The sequence below is a fragment of the Microcaecilia unicolor genome, chromosome 1, assembly GCF_901765095.1.
Source record: "Microcaecilia unicolor chromosome 1, aMicUni1.1, whole genome shotgun sequence".
In the NCBI taxonomy this organism is placed as follows: domain Eukaryota; kingdom Metazoa; phylum Chordata; class Amphibia; order Gymnophiona; family Siphonopidae; genus Microcaecilia; species Microcaecilia unicolor.
Genome location: NC_044031.1, coordinates 10,079,754 through 10,097,360, shown reverse-complemented (window position 1 = coordinate 10,097,360; position 17,607 = coordinate 10,079,754). Strand labels below are relative to the sequence as shown.

The following is a 17,607-nucleotide window of genomic DNA, read 5'->3' as shown; positions in this document are numbered from 1 at the left end:
AGCAGTCTATAAATTCAGCCAAAAATTATGCTATGCAGCGAAAATTAAACCCGGAAGTGCAGCTAAAGTGACTACGGGGAACAGAGACGGAATACAGACCGGGACTTCTCAAGTGGAGATTTCTAATATCATGAAAGTTTCAGACGGGGGTTTCCAAAGCAGGCAGGCATAGAAATAAGTGTGGTTTATCAAGTACAAAGCTGTATGACAGGAAGGAAAAGGGGGGGGGGAAGAGTGCCCATAGAGCCTGGCAGTAACAGAAAAATAAGGAAGCAAGACTTACTACGCAGTTTTAAATGTGAAACAGGAAATGCCAACGTACAGCTAGAAAGCTGGCAAAGAATTGTAAGATTTAAACAGAATCAGAGAGCAAAACAATCCCCTGCTGCCCACCTCCTGCTCAGCACAAACCCCAAGAGCCATTCTCCTGCCCTTCTCCACACCTCCAGCTCCAGAAGGGAAGGGGAGAGGGAGAGAGGAAGGAGAATGTAAAGAGATGTCAGGAAGCAGAAAGTGACAGAGGGAGAGGGAGAATGTAAAGCAGAAAGTGAGAGTCTGGTAAAGCAGGAGGAGAATGAGGAAGAACCTGAGGGGCTACAACAGGGAATAAAGAGCCCCAGGAATGGATTGAGCAGTGCCAGGCTCATTTCTTCTTGTGTGTGTGTGGCATTGCCTGGCACTGCATCCCCTGCTGCCCACCTCCTGCCAGTGAGGGGAGGAGAATGAGAAAGAAGAGCCTGAGGGGCTACAACAGGGAATAAAGAGCCCCAGGAATGGATTGAGCAGTGCCAGGCTCATTTCTTCTTGTGTGTGTGTGGCATTGCCTGGCACTGCATCCCCTGCTGCCCACCTCCTGCCAGTGAGGGGAGGAGAATCAGGAAGAAGAGCCTGAGGGGCTACAGCAGGGAATGGATTGAGCAGTGCCAGGCTCATTTCTTCTTGTGTGTGTGTGGCATTGCCTGGCACTGCATCCCCTGCTGCCCACCTCCTGCCAGTGAGGGGAGGAGAATGAGGAAGAAGAGCCTGAGGGGCTACAACAGGGAATAAAGAGCCCCAGGAATGGATTGAGCAGTGCCAGGCTCATTTCTTCTTGTGTGTGTGTGGCATTGCCTGGCACTGCATCCCCTGCTGCCCACCCCCTGCCAGTGAGGGAAGGAGAATGAGGAAGAAGAGCCTGAGGGGCTACAGCAGGGAATGGATTGAGCAGTGCAAGGCTCATTTCTTCTGTGTGTGGCATTGCCTGGCACTGCATCCCCTGCTGCCCACCTCCTGCCAGTGAGGGGAGGAGAATCAGGAAGAAAAGCCTGAGGGGCTACAGCAGGGAATGGATTGAGCAGTGCCAGGCTCATTTCTTCTGTGTGTGGCATTGCCTGGCACTGCATCCCCTGCTGCCCACCTCCTGCCAGTGAGGGGAGGAGAATCAGGAAGAAGAGCAGCAGCTGCTGTGTGAGGGGAGGAGAATGAGGGAAGAAGAGTCTGAGGGGCTACAGGAGGGAATGGATTGAGCAGTGCCAGGCTCATTTCTTCTTCTGAGTGTGTGGCATTGCCTGGCACTGAATCCCCTGCTGCCCACCTCCTGCTCAGCACAAACCCCAAGAGCCATTCTCCTGCCCTTCTCCACACCTCCAGCTCCAGAAGGGAAGGGGAGAGGGAGAGAGGAAGGAGAATGTAAAGAGATGTCAGGAAGCAGAAAGTGACAGAGGGAGAGGGAGAATGTAAAGCAGAAAGTGAGAGTCTGGTAAAGCAGGAGGAGCAGCTGCTGAATGAGGGGAGGAGAATGAGGAAGAAGAGCCTGAGGGGCTACAGCAGGGAATGGATTGAGCAGTGCCAGGCTCATTTCTTCTTGTGTGTGTGTGGCATTGCCTGGCACTGCATCCCCTGCTGCCCACCTCCTGCCAGTGAGGGGAGGAGAATGAGGAAGAAGAACCTGAGGGGCTACAACAGGGAATAAAGAGCCCCAGGAATGGATTGAGCAGTGCCAGGCTCATTTCTTCTTGTGTGTGTGTGGCATTGCCTGGCACTGCATCCCCTGCTGCCCACCTCCTGCCAGTGAGGGAAGGAGAATGAGGAAGAAGAGCCTGAGGGGCTACAGCAGGGAATGGATTGAGCAGTGCCAGGCTCATTTCTTCTGTGTGTGGCATTGCCTGGCACTGCATCCCCTGCTGCCCACCTCCTGCCAGTGAGGGGAGGAGAATCAGGAAGAAAAGCCTGAGGGGCTACAGCAGGGAATGGATTGAGCAGTGCCAGGCTCATTTCTTCTTGTGTGTGTGTGGCATTGCCTGGCACTGCATCCCCTGCTGCCCACCTCCTGCCAGTCTCCTACCTGCTCCATCCTCTTGCCCTTCTCCACACCTCCACCTCCAGTCCAGCTCCCTCCTTGCAGCCACTCCAGGGACAGGTCTGGATTATGCTGCACTGCTGGTGGGTCAATGAAGTGCTGGGAAGAAAGAGAAGAGGGAAGTGAAACTCCGCCCCTTCACTCCACCCCAGGAACATTCTGACCAATCCCTAGGTAGATGGTAGGTGAGGATCAGTTTGAAAGGGGCGGGATCTTGTTGCTTTTCTCTCCCTATTGTTTTGAGTGAACTAAAATGGCGTCATGCTCCGCCCACTGGCTTCAGCTCATATCATGGACATCATAGGTTCTCTTCATCTCCCTTCCAGAACCTCCTTAGGCACATTTCCAGACGGCCCGCCCATGAGACCACAGAGAGGAAGCACCGACTGAGACAAAAACAGGTGCTGCCACCTCTGGCCGGATGTTTCTGCAGCTTTCAGTTCTGAGTGGTGGTGGGCTTAAATGCTACAAAATCTGAACACAAAATACATAAACCCACACATAGCAATAAGGAAAGAATCCTGAATATATAAACAAGTCAATAATAAAGCACAATGAAAGGGAGGGGGGGAGAGTAAGTACCAGGCAAGGAGTTCTACCATTTAGTACCTTGGTATGAAAAAGTAGCTGAATATATAGATAAACAAAATCTATGCAATAAGGTAAACCAAATTGTAAACACCAATTAAATAGCATAGGTATAATGTGCTTCAAAGGTACAACACAATGAACAGAACATGAGCCCTCCAGGGACAGGGAAAGACCCAGAGTACCTGAATGCAATATAGTAAATGACGGCAGATAAAGACCTGAACAGTCCATCCAGTCTGCCCCATAAGATAAACTCATTTTACATGGTATGTGATCAGTGGCGATTCTTGTTCGGCTGCCACCCGGCAGTGGCGTACCAAGAGGGGGAGGGCAGTCCGCCCCAGGTGCATGCCGCTGGGGGGTGCCGCGCACCGGTCAGCTTCGTTCATTTCCATGCTCCCTCTGCCCCGGAACAGGTTACTTCCTGTTCCGGGGCAGAGGGAGCATGGAACAAACGAAGCTGAGCGGCGCGCGGCACCCCCCCCCCACCACCACCAGCGGCGTGCACCCGGGGGGGGTTCTTTCACCGGGAGGGAGTTGCGCTGCACTGGGAGGGGGGGCGCTGCACCCCGGGGGCGGGGCGCATCGGTGATCTGCCCCGGGTGTCAGCCCCCCCTAGAAACGCCACGGCCACCCGGGGCAGATCGCCGCTGCGCAAACCCCCAACGGGTGCAGCGGTGTGTCCCCCCCCACCCCCCGGTTGCATTCTTACCTGCTGGCAGCATCCGCGCGGCTGTCGGATCCACTGGTTCCCTGCCCCCTCTGCCTTAGAACAGGTTGCTTCCTGTCCTAGGGCAGAGGGAGCAGGGAACCAGTGGATCCGACAGCCACACGGCAGACCGCCCCGTGCTCGGTAAGCCACTGTATGTGATACGAGTTTGATTTCTCCTTGCATTTCTCAGGGCACAGACCGTAAAAGTCTGTCCTGCACTGTTCTTGTACTAAAAGTTCTGAAGCTAACATCGAAGCCCCTTAAAATTTACACTCCAGCCCACCCATCTCTATTCAGTTACAATCAGGGCATAGACCATAGTCTGCCCAGCACCGGTTTTGCTTCCCAATTACCGCCCTCACCTGACCTACCTACTGAAAAAGGTGTGAGCAAAATCAAAATAAACCCAATAAAACATCTGAGCATCAATTACATAGATTCATTGATGAATAAACAGATAATATTGATCTAATTTACCCCACTTGCATTACGTGTAGCAGGAAATTGTAATGAAATATCCTCATATCTCTTAAATAATAAAACTGTGTTCCACCAGATGAAAATGGATAAACTGGAATTATCCTTCCAATGTTGAATGGTCAATTTAAGAGCAATGGAAATTAAAACATCAAATAAAGAAGCAACTTCATCAGAAAGAAGAGAGTTTGTAAGGGCAATACATTTCCAAACTAAGGGGTCCTTTTACTAAGCTGCGGGACGAGGGGCCCAGCGGTAGCAGCGCGCTAAGCCCGATTACCACCAAGCAAGCCATTTCTGAGGGTCTTCTTTCCCCTCTCCCCCCCCCCGAAATGGTGTGCCCCCCCAGGGTAGAGCTACTGTTGGGCTGGTGGTAGTCCCTGAAGGGTGAACAGAAAGCCCGCACTGGGCTTACCCCGCTCTTAAAAAGGACCCCTAAATGCTTAAAAGATACAGGAAATGAGTTAGAAAGTTGTACGATATCTAATATTTTAGGCCAAATATCCAGCCAAAATGTATAGACATTATTGTACCTTTCTGATAGAGCAAGACCAACATAAATCATTGAGAGATAATTTACTTTTAAAGGATTTAGTAGGAGTCCAATGAGCTCTGTGTTGTAAAAAAAACAGGAGAGGGAGGATCTCGGGCTATTTAACCAGGAGAGAGACCATTCTTTATTTGACAAATGTTCACCAGTATCTTTTTCCCATGCTTTTTGAGAAGAAATACTACATTGTTTTGACAGAGTTTGAAAACATTCACAAAATGAAGAGGCCAAAGGTGCAGGAGTAGAAAACAGATTTAAAATGGTTGTAATGGAAGGGAATTTGAAACAATTTTAATGTTGAGGTGTAGGAGAGGAAAGGGAATGGGATTTGATATACTGACTTTCTGTGGTTACTCTTTTATAATTGCGAATGCAGGTCAGAACTGTACAGGGTTCTTGACACTTTTCAAGAGCACTGTCTTTATCATAATACAGACTCTGTGAGTTTTGTGAGCAAGGAGGGTGAGTGGAACCCTCCTTTAGATGACTATTTAGATTAATTAAAAAAGGTGAGATCCCTAAGGGTGAGCATATCTCGGAATCTGTCTCAGGTTATCCAGGGGGGAGACCCACCTGAAGGTAAAAGGAATCACACGATCCAAGGGTGCTAGTGGGTGAACAAACCAAAATATCCATCCAGCAAAAAGGGATAGTCAGAAACAAGGCCTGGTGGTTTCACCCAGGAGAATCCCCCACAGTGGCTGCTGAAGATGTGGCATCTTTCTTCGGAGTCCTCACAGCCTCCTCCATGGTGCTGTCAAAGTGGTGGAGCAACCTGGTCTGAGGGGTCAAAGATGTCCCTCCCAAAAGCTGGGACTCTCCCTTTGTCCAACGCCGAGCTGGGATCTTATCCTCATTTCCTGCCGGCTACGGAAGCACAAATGAATCCAACTTCTGTTGACCAAGAGGAGTAGAGGTTTCTACTAGCTCATCTCGTACATTCCTGAATCTACATTATCCCAACTGTAAAGGACTAAAATATACACTAACATATGCATCTAATTTCTCCTACATAGCCACGCAAATCTGGAATGAACTACCAAAAACCATAAAAACACCCACGACATAATAAATTGTCTGTAAATTATTGAAGACCAATTTATTCAAGAAAGCTTACCATAATAACACACCCTAATTGTCAATTAACAAGATGTACACTGGACTTTCACAGTATCTATTCTTTTTTTGTTTTGTTACATTTGTACCCCATGCTTTCCCACTCATGGCAGGCTCAATGCGGCTTACATATTGTGTACAGGTACTTATTTGTACCTGGGGCAATGGAGGGTTAAGTGACTTGCCCAGAGTCACAAGGAGCTGCCTGTGCCTGAAGTGGGAATTGAACTCAGTTCCTCAGGATCAAAAGCCACCACCCTAACCACTAGGCCACTCCTCCACTCCTATTTTGACGTTTAATATTCATGATTGTTTCAAACTAAGTTATCCCGATTTTTATTATAAGACTAGTAAAAAAGCCCCGTTTCTGATGCAAATGAAACGGGGGCTAGCAAGGTTTTCTTCAGAGTGTGCATGTGGGAGTGTGTGTGTCCCTGCCCTCTGGCCCTCCCCCTCCCCCCCCCTCCGAGTCCAGTGTTAAGTTTCCTGCTGTTCTCTGTTTGTGTTACAGAGAGAGTGAGGGCATCTCTCTCCCCTCCCCCTCTGAGTCCTTCACTGTTACAGAGAGAGGGATTTCGTGCTGTGCTGTTTTCCTTCACTCATGGGAAACTGGATGTCGCTGGCGCTTCACACTTCCGGCTGGAGGCTTCATTAGAACGTTGGTGGTGCCTTTTTATATATAGAGATGAACTTTCCTTCCTGAATACTTACTCCATTCTGTCTGCTCTACCTTAACTATGTATTTCTTTTCTTCCAGAACTGGTAACCACCATTACGGAAATATGTAAGCCACATTGAGCCTGCAAATAGGTGGGAAAATGTGGGATACAAATGTGTAAATAAGTAAATAAAAGGTCACCTAACCCTTACACTTAGAAGGCATGAAAGAGAGAGGAACAAGGTAAGCACAGAGCAGATTCTCCAGGTGTCTTCTCAATCAGCCATTTGCCCCCCCCCCCCCCCCCCCCCCCATTGTAATGTTTTGACCTTTGCAGCTGCTCCTTTTTCGCCCTTTTTCTCATTTTATCATAGTCCTCCTTTTTGAGTTAAATGCTAACATATTGGATTTCCTGCGGGTACTTACTCCAGAGCTTATATCAAATCTGATCATGTTATGATCGCTGTTATCAAGTGGAGCCAGCACCATTACTTCCTGCATGAGATCATGCGCACCACTCAGGACCAGGTCTAGAATTGTTCCCTCCTCTTGTTGGTTCCTGAACCAGCTGCTCCATAAAGCAGTGCTTGACTCATCAAGGAAATTTTACCTCTCTAGCATTCCCTGATGATACATTTACCCAGACAGAACAACATATCATGACAATACCCATAGCAAATCAGCAATTATACAATTATCAGGTAGTGCTATTAGGAGTCCGACAAAATGAATCTAAACGAGCCCAGGTCTTCAAGACAGATTGAACACAACGGTGCTTATGGGCTAGAATAGTTTCATATTTCCTAATCACACACACGTTACTCCACCATTCATTATAATTGAGATGTACATTATTTTTCCAGTTTGAAACAAGTGTAAAGCAACAGCTAACAAAATATTAAACAATTTCTTATCGGATTCTAAGAGAGAGCGGTTAGGAGAAGAGGCCCTTAAAACCACAACATCATAAGAAATCACGGTTGACGCAGGCAACTGAAAAATAAGGCGCAACTTAGCCCAAATGAGTCGCCAGTATGCTCTTACGTTCTTACAGTAAAAAAAAACCATATGGGAAAGGGATCCATCTGATTCTTGACAGGACCTGCATTTGTAATCAAGACTCTTAGTAATCCTGGCCACTCTAGCAGGTGTCCAATAGGCCCTGTGAAAAAGAAAATAGGAGGATTGGGAAATTGCTGCCGATTTAGTTGGACGCATTGAATGGACCCAAAAGGTGGTACCAGTCAAAATCAGACGCATCAATCAGACGAGATCCCTTTCCCAAGACAGCCGTAATGGAGCAGCAGCAGCATCAACACACGAATCCTGAAGTTTTTTTATAAAGGACAGATGCTTTCTTCTTACCAGTTTACAATACTAACACAGAGGGCAACAAAATCTGAAGGAGTAGAGACCTGAAAGGTCGAGAGAAAGGCAGAGATATCCTTCCACACGGGAGAGGCCAGCAAGAAACATCGTATAGTGCAGCCAAAGCATCCGGTGACAACAACGTACCTGCAATATAAAGGTGTGTAACAGCATATACCTTTACCAGACCATTCACCTTTTGGGACTGCAGGTGAACAGACTGCAAGCTAGAGTTATACAAGAGGGAGACATCCTCCAGGGAGGCAGCGCTAACTCCAAGACCAGCCCTAACGGCTATTAGAGGCAGAGGGCCTTCAACACCACAAGTGCTTGGTATATGGATACAAATCTGCAGAGGGTAAAAGATATAAGGGGCAAGGGTGCACCAAGGCAGCCTCAAAAATCAGTCACCTAGGCGTCAGATGAGAGAAATCCCTTTGGAACCACATTAAAGACTGTGATAGGCGAAAAGCCATGTGATAATTTTTTAATCAGGGACATTAAGACCTCCCGAATGAGTCGGCATCTTAAGCTTCTTCAGTGCATTGCGAGGTGGTTTTTGTCTCCAAAGAAACTTAAGTAACAAGGAGGTCAATCTTGGCGTAGAAAGAATTTGGGTAAGAGAAGGGAGTCATACTAAATATATAATTCAACTTCGGAGCCAGAACCATCTTGATAGCCCCAATCCGTCCCCACCACGTCAAATAAAGCGGAGACCATAAACCCAGAGTGAAGGGTTAAATTCAAAATTTGATTCTGAATAAGAGACCATGGTCTGATCCACCGACCTGGAATATCAAACTCCCAAATATTTAAGTTGTCGAAGGTTCCCAGGCAAATGGATATTGAGATATCTGAGATCTATACACCAGGGAATTTAACGGCATGATGGCTGATTAGACCATTTATTTTATAGCCAGACAGAGAGGAGAAGGAATTGATTACATCCAAAATAAATTGGCAGGGAGTTTGGGGTGGTATAGAGTAAAATAGCATCAGCATAAATAGAAAGTTTGAATACCTCTCCTCCCACAGACACCCCAGAGATATTGGAATGAGCCCCGGATAGCCAGAGCCAATGGCTCTAAGGGCAATATAAAAAGGAGAGGAGACAATGGACAGCCTTGTTAGGTACCATTCACTGAGATTGAAGCCATCGGATCAGTATATAAACTTTGACCATTTTAATAAAAGATGGACCAAAAGTTAAAAAACCAAGCCAAAGTGTGAAACAAGTAATCCATTCAATTCTGTCCAAAGGCTTCTTAGCGTCAAGTGAGACCGCGATAAACGCTCACTTGAGCCCTCACATTGCAAGGACATTCCAAAAGAGTCTAGAGTTATCGCTAGCCACCTGCTATCGTAAACCCATTTTGATCTCTATGGATGATAATCGGCACAATATGTTGAAGGCGCAAGGCCAAGATTTTTTGGCATAGATTTTGTTATCAATGTTAATCAAAGAATAGGCCTATAATTCTCAACTTTAGACGGGTCCCTATCTGGCTTGGGTATAACAATGGATCTTAGATTGATAGAAAGAGCCAGTTTTGACCTTCATAATGTAAGAGCGAATTATAGATAATAGGTTAACTTGGGCACCAGAAGATTGCAAACATCCGGTAAAATTCCACAGGGAGACCTCATTACCTGGTGATTTACCTTTAGAGAGGGAATGAATAGCCTCCATATTTCCTGTTGGGAGAAGGTGGTTGTTCCAAGCGTGCTGTTGAGACCCATCAAGTAGAGGCCTATCAGATGGTTCCCAAAGTCCCCAAAGGATCTGATGAAAAATGTACCTCAGAGTCATATAATTTGTGGTAGTACGATTGGAATTGCTGGCAATATCTTCATCCGAGGTATATATGACCTGTGCGCAGTCAACTATTTGCGAGACCCTAATCCTATTTCTCTTAGTTTTAAGGTATTGCGCAAGAAGATGGCTGGCCTTATTACTCTTAGCGTAGAATGTCGACTTATGAGCATGAATTAATTCCAGCGCATCTTTAGAAAGAGTGGTATTAAAATAGTACCTCAAATTCTGCAAGCACAAAAGAGTCGTTGAATCATTATCAACGACAAACTGGTCTTCCAATAGCTTAAGTTGAGCAGTTTTAACCTCCAGGTCTCGTCTACGCTGACGAGCGTGCATGGCAGAATAACTAATTATATGCCCTCTAATTGTAGCTTTAAAAGCATCCCACCACAAGAGTGCTTTACCCTCCTCCAATGGGTTAAAATGAAAAAATTCATCCATCTTGGATTTAATAAATTGAACAAAGCGATCATCCTGCAGCAGCAGAGAAATTAAATCTCCAAGGTGGTGCACTCCGACTAGGCAACACCGCAGTTAAACTAAGACACATTGGCGAGTGATCTGAGAAAACCTTACTCAGTATTTCTGAATTACAAATATGTGGCAATAAATTCGAGATTAAAAGTAGTCAATCCTTGAGGAAGTGACGTCACGCGGCTGAATGGCCGCTTAATCCCTGAGCTCCGTGCCTCCTTACCCTCTCACAGGTGCCATCCGAATCAGAAAACCTCTTCAAACACGCGGACGGAGCTATAAGTGATTGGCGAACGTCCTAGGCAAACCGCCATGAGCAAGAAAAGTGGAGCGCAGCAACGCGAACACGACCGACCAGCCACGAGGCAAGCGGAGCGGGGCCTTGCGCGACCTCCATCCCCCAAAGCACGCTGCCCGTCGGAGTCCGGATCAGCTTCCTCGAGGGAGGATGGTGCTGGAGTGTATGGAACCGGCCCCTATGCAAGCTCTCCCCGCAGATCTGGCGCGCTGCCTGGAGACCATTCGAGCCGAAATTAGAATATCCAAAGAAGAGATCCTAGAGCACGTGGATGCTCTGAGTGTGGAATCTGCGAGAGCTAGGAGGCCGAGTGGAAGTCCTGGAGGAGAAGGCAGACGAACAGGGGGAAAAAAACGAGGAGGTTGATAAACAACTTGCCAAGTTAAGGGAACAGTCCGGAGGAATTCCAATATAAATTAGATGATCTAGAGAATCGAGGGCGCAGACACAATCTAAGATTTAGAGGAGTCCCTGAAAATGGCGACCGAGAAGCAGTCCCGGAGGTGGTGCGTTCCATATGTGCCCAGTTGATGGAGAAGACTTTGACTCCACTGCAATGGGCATCGACAGGGCTCATAGAGCGCTGGGGAAAGCCGCGAGATAATAAACCCCGGGAGGACATAGTAGTGCGTTTCTCCTCATATAACTGCAAGGACCAGATATGGCAGAAAGCTAGAAAGAATCCCGATGTGGAATTCGCGCAGAGCTATGAGACCGTAATAGAGATTTTGAAGAGAGAGAAGATGTCTCTACAGGTGGACATTCCCCGTTTGCACTTGTGTTTTGAGCTTAAAGGTTGCACAGCACAGATGTCGAGGAGTGGGAGAGGCCTGGAAAGTCTTGTACGATGCTGGATTGGCTTCTACAGCTACCCTGCCAGTGGAAGTGGCATCCTCCACAAAAGCAGGCTTCAGAGGTGGAAGAGGGTAGAGAAAGCACCCAGGAAGCTCAAGACTTGAGCACAGAGGTGAGATCAAGGAACCTGTGCGTGGAACCAGAGCTGAGGGACCTCGAGAGGAGGTGATGAGACGAGAGACATTTGGGGGAGAGGTGAAAATAAAGGATGGTACAAGTTAAATATTGATATGTTTGAGAATGCATGAGGGAGGGGGAGGGGGTGCGGGAGGGGGGATCGCAGGGAGTGTTTAGTTGTGTTGTGTTAAGCTCCTGTTTTAAAAGTGGGTATGTTTGGCCGGTGGGGTTGCTTCCTTGTAACTCCCAATTGGTGCCATATGGGACCAGTTGGTGGATATTGGATTGTGGGTCAGGGAGGGTTGGGAGGGGGGGTGGGAGGGAGGTTGTGGGGGGAGAGTTTAAGGGACTGAGAAGAACCAGAAAGTTCAGTGAGGGCAAGCGGGTTGGAAGAGGGGGGGTGTAAGGCAGGATAGGCCGTCCCTCCATCTGCAGTGGGTGCACTTACAGATAATCAATGGCGGGATTTAAATTGGTTACTATAACATTAAGGGGCTGAACTCCCCTTACAAGAGGCATGCGCTGTTTCGTGAACTGCAGTTGATGAACCTCAAATGGTCTTTTTGCAAGAAACACACCTAATGCAAAAAACATGAAGGCCTGTTGTCCTCCAAACAGTACCCGCTGGTGGTGTGTTCCTCTTGATGTAAAGGGGGCTAAAAAACGGGGGTGTGGCGGTGCTATTTCATAAAGATTGCAGGTGCAGATTGTACGTTCTAGAAAGGACAGGGAAGGAAGATTTCTCTTACTGCAAGTTGTGCTGGAGCAGGGAGGATTATACCTTGGCAAGTGTATATGCAACCAAATGAGAGGCAGGGGATATTTCCTCCGTCTCCCGAAAAGAGATGCAGGGGCTTTGCCAAGGGTAAGGTAATAATGGCGGGAGACTTTAACGCCACCATGCAGCCTGGATTAGATCGTTCTACTCCTCCTGCCCCGCTGGATTGTAAAATCTCACAGGCCTTAAAAGATAGTGTGGAGGAGCTGGGCCTGTATGATGCTTGGAGACTGGCACACCCCAGGGGGAGAGATTACACATTTTATTCCCAGGTCCATCTGTCCTACTCTAGGCTTGACTACATCTTTTTGGACAAGGCGCTGTCTGGGGGGGGGGGGGGGAGAGTCCTCTATAGGGCACATTAGCATATCTGACCATGCCCCGACCTGGTCTACTCTCCCGTCCCTAAGAGAGGAACCGAGAGAAAAAGATGGACGCTTAATAACATTTGCTACAGGACCCGACTTAGTAGCTGGGTTTCGTCCAGTTCTGAAAGAATACTTTGATATGAACTTAGACTCGGGACCCTCTCTGGGAAACGGTGTGGGACGCCTTTAAGGCGGTCTCGAGAGGCTATTTTATACAGGGAGCAAGTCGGAGGGCGAGGGCACACAAAGCTCGATATAGCCCAATGTATGGACAAACTTGGGGCATTGGAGACTAAGTATAAGGCCACAGGTTTCTTGGTCGGACCTGCGGAGACTGCAGGCGGTTAGACTGGAGCTTAGCTCGTTGCATGAAGACAGCTTGCAATTTGCGCATGCAAGGATGAAGCAGGTTTGTTATGAAACACACTAATAAACCTGGTAGGCTACTAGCAGTCAAGTTAAGACATGAGATCCTCTCGTCACATTTTGAGAACCCGAGATGGCAAGGGCAGGTGTGGCACAGCTCAGCAAAGATCAGACAGTGCTTTTGCCCAATACTACGAGAAACCTATACAGGGAGGACGCCACTGTGCAGACTGAGAAAATTGACGCCTATCTGGGAGCTAGGGGGCTGGCGGTTTTGACCGAACCACAGAGGGCGGAGCTTGAATGTCCGGTGCGGGTGGATGAAGGTTATTGGGGCTATTAAAACTTTACCCACAGGGAAGGTGCCTGGCTTGGATGGATTCACCAACGAAATTTTTTAAGGTATACGCGTAGAGCTGGCCCCCTATCTGACAATGATTGTTAACTCAGTGAGAGAGGTGTGCCCCTACCTAAGACTATGATGAGGCGTGGGTGGCTGTAATTCCTAAGCCAGGTAAAGATGTTACGTTGTGTGCCTCATATCGGCCCATCTCCATATTAAATGCTGATGTGAAAATTTTAGCCAAGGTCCCTGGCAAACCGATTGGGGGATGTGCTTCCTGGTCCTGATCCACCCCGGATCAAGTAGGGTTTGTAGCCAAAAGACAGGCAGCGGACAATATAAGGAGAACAGTGGACCTTCTTTATGCAGCCCAGATGAAGGATAGACCAATAGTACTGCTTGGATTAGAATGCAGAAAAGGCATTTGATAGGGTCCACTGGGGGTACTTGGACAAGGTCCTACACAGAGTAGGGATAGGACAGTTTTACAGAACGTGGATTAGGGCCTTGTATTCTGGAACCACAAGCATGTGTGCGCATCAATGGAGGGAACTCGAATCATTTCGGCTGGGTCCGAGGAACCAGGCAGGGCTGCCCACTATCCCCCCTCTTGTTTGCTCTGGCAATGGAACCATTGGCGGATGCCAGTTCGAGCTAGTGAAAACATTGCTGGAGTACAGGTGGGAGGGAGGGAATATAAATTGCCTTATTTGCAGACGATGTTCTCTTGACCTTAACCAAGCCATTAATTTTCCTTGCCTAATTTAATGCAGGTGATAGAGGAGTATGCGACAATATCTGGGTACAAGCTGAACGCCAACAAGTCCACAGGATTGGCTGTGGGGGTTCCTTCTAGAGTGATGGACACCTTGAAAGGCGTCTTTTGTCTTTAAATGGGAGGCTAGAGCGTTAGGATACTTAGGAGTGCAGCTGCCTGGTAAACCTGTCAGAGTTGTTCACCAGTAATTATACCGCCAACTTAAGCGAGCTGTTACAGAGGGACCTGGACGGATGGATGTCTATGGACTGTCCTGGTTCGGGCGGATTGCTGCAGTAAAAAATGAATATTTTGCCTAGACTTCTTATCTGTTCCAGGTCCTACCCATGCAATTGTCCAGATCATTTTTATCAGGTCTACAGGAGGCGATTAATCGCTTTATCTGAATCAGAAGAGGCCACGCTTGCCAGGGCCCTGCTATATAAGTGTAAGCGGTTGGGAGGGCTGGGGGTACCCAACTTGTTCTGGTACTACGGTGCAGCTCAGGCCAGGGCGGCAGTAGCCTGGTTTAAAGAGAGGATCACCACGTATGGGTTGACATTGAGCAAGCGTTGGTGGGTTCTCGGAGACTGGGACAGTTAATATGGGTTGGGGGGTAGGTACAGAGGGCAAGTAGACAGATTTCCCGCCCACAGTGAAGGCTACTTTCCACTATTGGGACCTTATGTTTTCAGACAAGCAACCACTGGTTTCGGGTTTGGCTCCGATAGTGGACAACCCTTTGTTTGAACCAGGGATAGGGAGTGTCACTTTTCGCAGATGGGCGGAGTCCGGATTAGACTCATTGGGGCGCAGCTGCATGTGGGAGAGACTATTGTGCCCTTTGGACACTGATGAACGACTATGGGCTTGGGGCAGGGGGATCGATATGCCTACCTGCAGCTGGTGCACTTTTGAAGAGCCCTGCATATGTAGAATGTTTGAGGTGAGAAGTCCCACCAGCTGGAGGAGATGTGTGTAGAGGGACAAGGGCACGCAGGGTATGATAACTAGACTGTATGCCTATCAAGGGACCAGAGCTAAAACCGTCCTTCCTACATAGCAGAGATGGGAGCAGGAGCTGCAGTTTTACATTGCCGGAGTCTGGTTGGGTGGCCCTGGAAAAGCAGATTTTGAGGTCATCAATGGCAGTAGCCACGCAGGAAAACGCCATAAAGGTTTTTTACCGGTGGTACCTGACCACCGGTCCGATTTAAATCATATGTTTGCTCAGGTATCAAAATTTTGTTGGAGGAAATGCGGGGGGTTGGGGACCGCAGGTCATATATGGTGGCTATGTCCCAAGGCACAGGCCTACTGGAGGGGGGTGAGTTCACGACTCCAGGCGTGGCTAGGTCGGTCTGTGCAGATTGCATCCTTTGGTTTTTCCTTCTTGGATCTAGGCCGGCAAGGGCTAACGTCTGACCAGTGGATGCTGACAAGGTTGTGCTCTACATGCGGCCCGAATAAATTTAGCGCAAAGTTGAAATCCCCGCTGGTGCCCTCAATGCGAAGATGGATTACCAATGTAAGATATATGTGTGAGATGGAAGACTGACTGCCGTGAAACGGAAAAACCGTGTATAAATGGAACAGAGTTTGGGGATCCCTTTTTACAAAGGTGCTCTGGTTGAGACATGTAGTTGGTTGTTAGATGGGGGTAGTAGGGAATAGATGGGGGGGGGAAGGGGGGGGAGTGATGGTGTGAAGGGGGGGGTTAAAAGCACCAAAAACTGGATATAAAATTGAAGTATAATAAGTTCTTGTTGTTCTAGCATTGATATTATGTTTGTTACCTTTTGGTGCTACAGCTATGTACATTGATTGTTCTAGATTATATGGTTCTGTATTGTGGTACATATGCACTGTATTATTTATCGATGCCTAATAAAGACTTCTTTAAATTAAAAAAAAAAAAAAAAGTAGTCATCCGGTGAAAAACTCTCATGCGGAGGAGAGTAAAAAGTAAAGTCTTTCTCGTGGGATGAAAAAGACGCGGGGGGTCACACCAATCCCAGAGAGGTCTTAGATCCCGGACCTATCCATGATTTCAACAAGCCTGGGAAGGACATTTGGATTTCCTATCCAGGATAACATCCTGCACTTGATTAAAGTCACCACTCTAATATTGCTGGCTCAAAGGAAACAATCTCAGTAATTATTTATGAAAAAAACGAGGGAGAGTCAGAATTCGGGCATACAAGGTCCCTACTAACCAATTAGAATCGTGCAGTTTTAAGCTCACTAATATCCATCTCCCCTCAGTATCGGAGCACTGTTTTATAATGGAAAGTGGAAGGGAGGTGCGAGCAAGAATTGCAACTCCATTCTTTTTATGCACCGCAGAGGAGGCAGCAACAAGAGAATAGAACTGGTCTTGGAATCCCGCCACATCAGATGCAAGAAGATGCGTCTCCTGAACTAGAATAATATCAACCTGCAGCCCTCTAAAATACATCAAAACCTTCTTACGTTTTATAGGATTATTTAAACCTTGTACATTAACAGAGACTATTTTCATCTAAAGACAATATAAGTACAGGTTAGGTTCATAGGAACCAATCATGGAAAATGGCATCACAGGCATGGAATATCGTTGGAAAACTGCGAAGGAGACTATGCAAAAAGAAGAGAGACCAGAAGAGGTACCTAGGAGAGAAATAAAACCCTGGAAACTGCAAAACCCTCCACAGAGAAAGCAGGAACTGCACTGCCACAAAACCAGAGACCTTCAGGGTAGCAGACTGCCAGAAATGACAAGAACCCTCAGAGAGTATCAGTGAGCCGGCAGACTGCAGTGTGAGAGAACAACAGGAGCAGTAACAGGAGGAGTGATACCCCCGGTAGTAAAGGCATCTGGAGAAAACGACTGCCAACAAAACGTAATGCCCCCCTGGGACCAAAGCTGCAAGAGAGAAAGTCCGTTGTGATATGCAGAATTTTTAATCTATTCAATTCAAGAATCTTCCTTAACATACAGTGCTATAACTCCACCAATTTAATCCGCCCTATCACTGCAATATAATTTGAACTCTGTATGACATTATCCCATTTGTTGTTTCTCCCCTGCTGATCCAATTCTTGGAAAAGTTTTGTTCTCTTCACAAATTCTGTTGCTTCCATCCCTTTGGCACCGATAGATTTTCACCCCACTCCTTCTACTTGTCAAAAGGATTCTGGAGGTTTTTCTTTCATATTTTAATACCCTTTGTGAACTGGGATCTGTTGATGCCATTAAGTAAACCTGGAGGACTATGGAAAAAGAAGCCAGCAGATCAATATAATCAAGATTATTGAAGATACCGCATGTAAACAAATTGCCCGACACAGGCCGTGTTTCGCCCACCAGGGTTGCGTCAGGGGCTACAGTAAACAAACAACCATCTAGCAGGTGAGGGGGGGGAGAGAGCTGGGGGAGGCCCCCAGAGAAGAGCAGGTCGGAGAAGGAGAGGAGGAGAGAAAATAGGTATGGAGATCTTGGTGTCAGAGGAGGAGGACAGTGACTCTTCAGAGGAGGAAGATTTTCACGGACTATTTCAGGATCCAGAGGACCCGACCAGTGGCCTGATTAAAAGGGTGAGGAAGATAAAAAGTACAGAAAGGAGGTGGTGGAGTTGGGGAGCAG

General features: G+C 47.5%; 1 pseudogene; it reads right to left on the bottom strand.

Annotated features, from left to right (window-relative positions):
* The window catches only part of LOC115460732, an 87,254-nt pseudogene that overhangs the window by 22,465 nt on the left and 47,182 nt on the right, over positions 1–17,607 (bottom strand).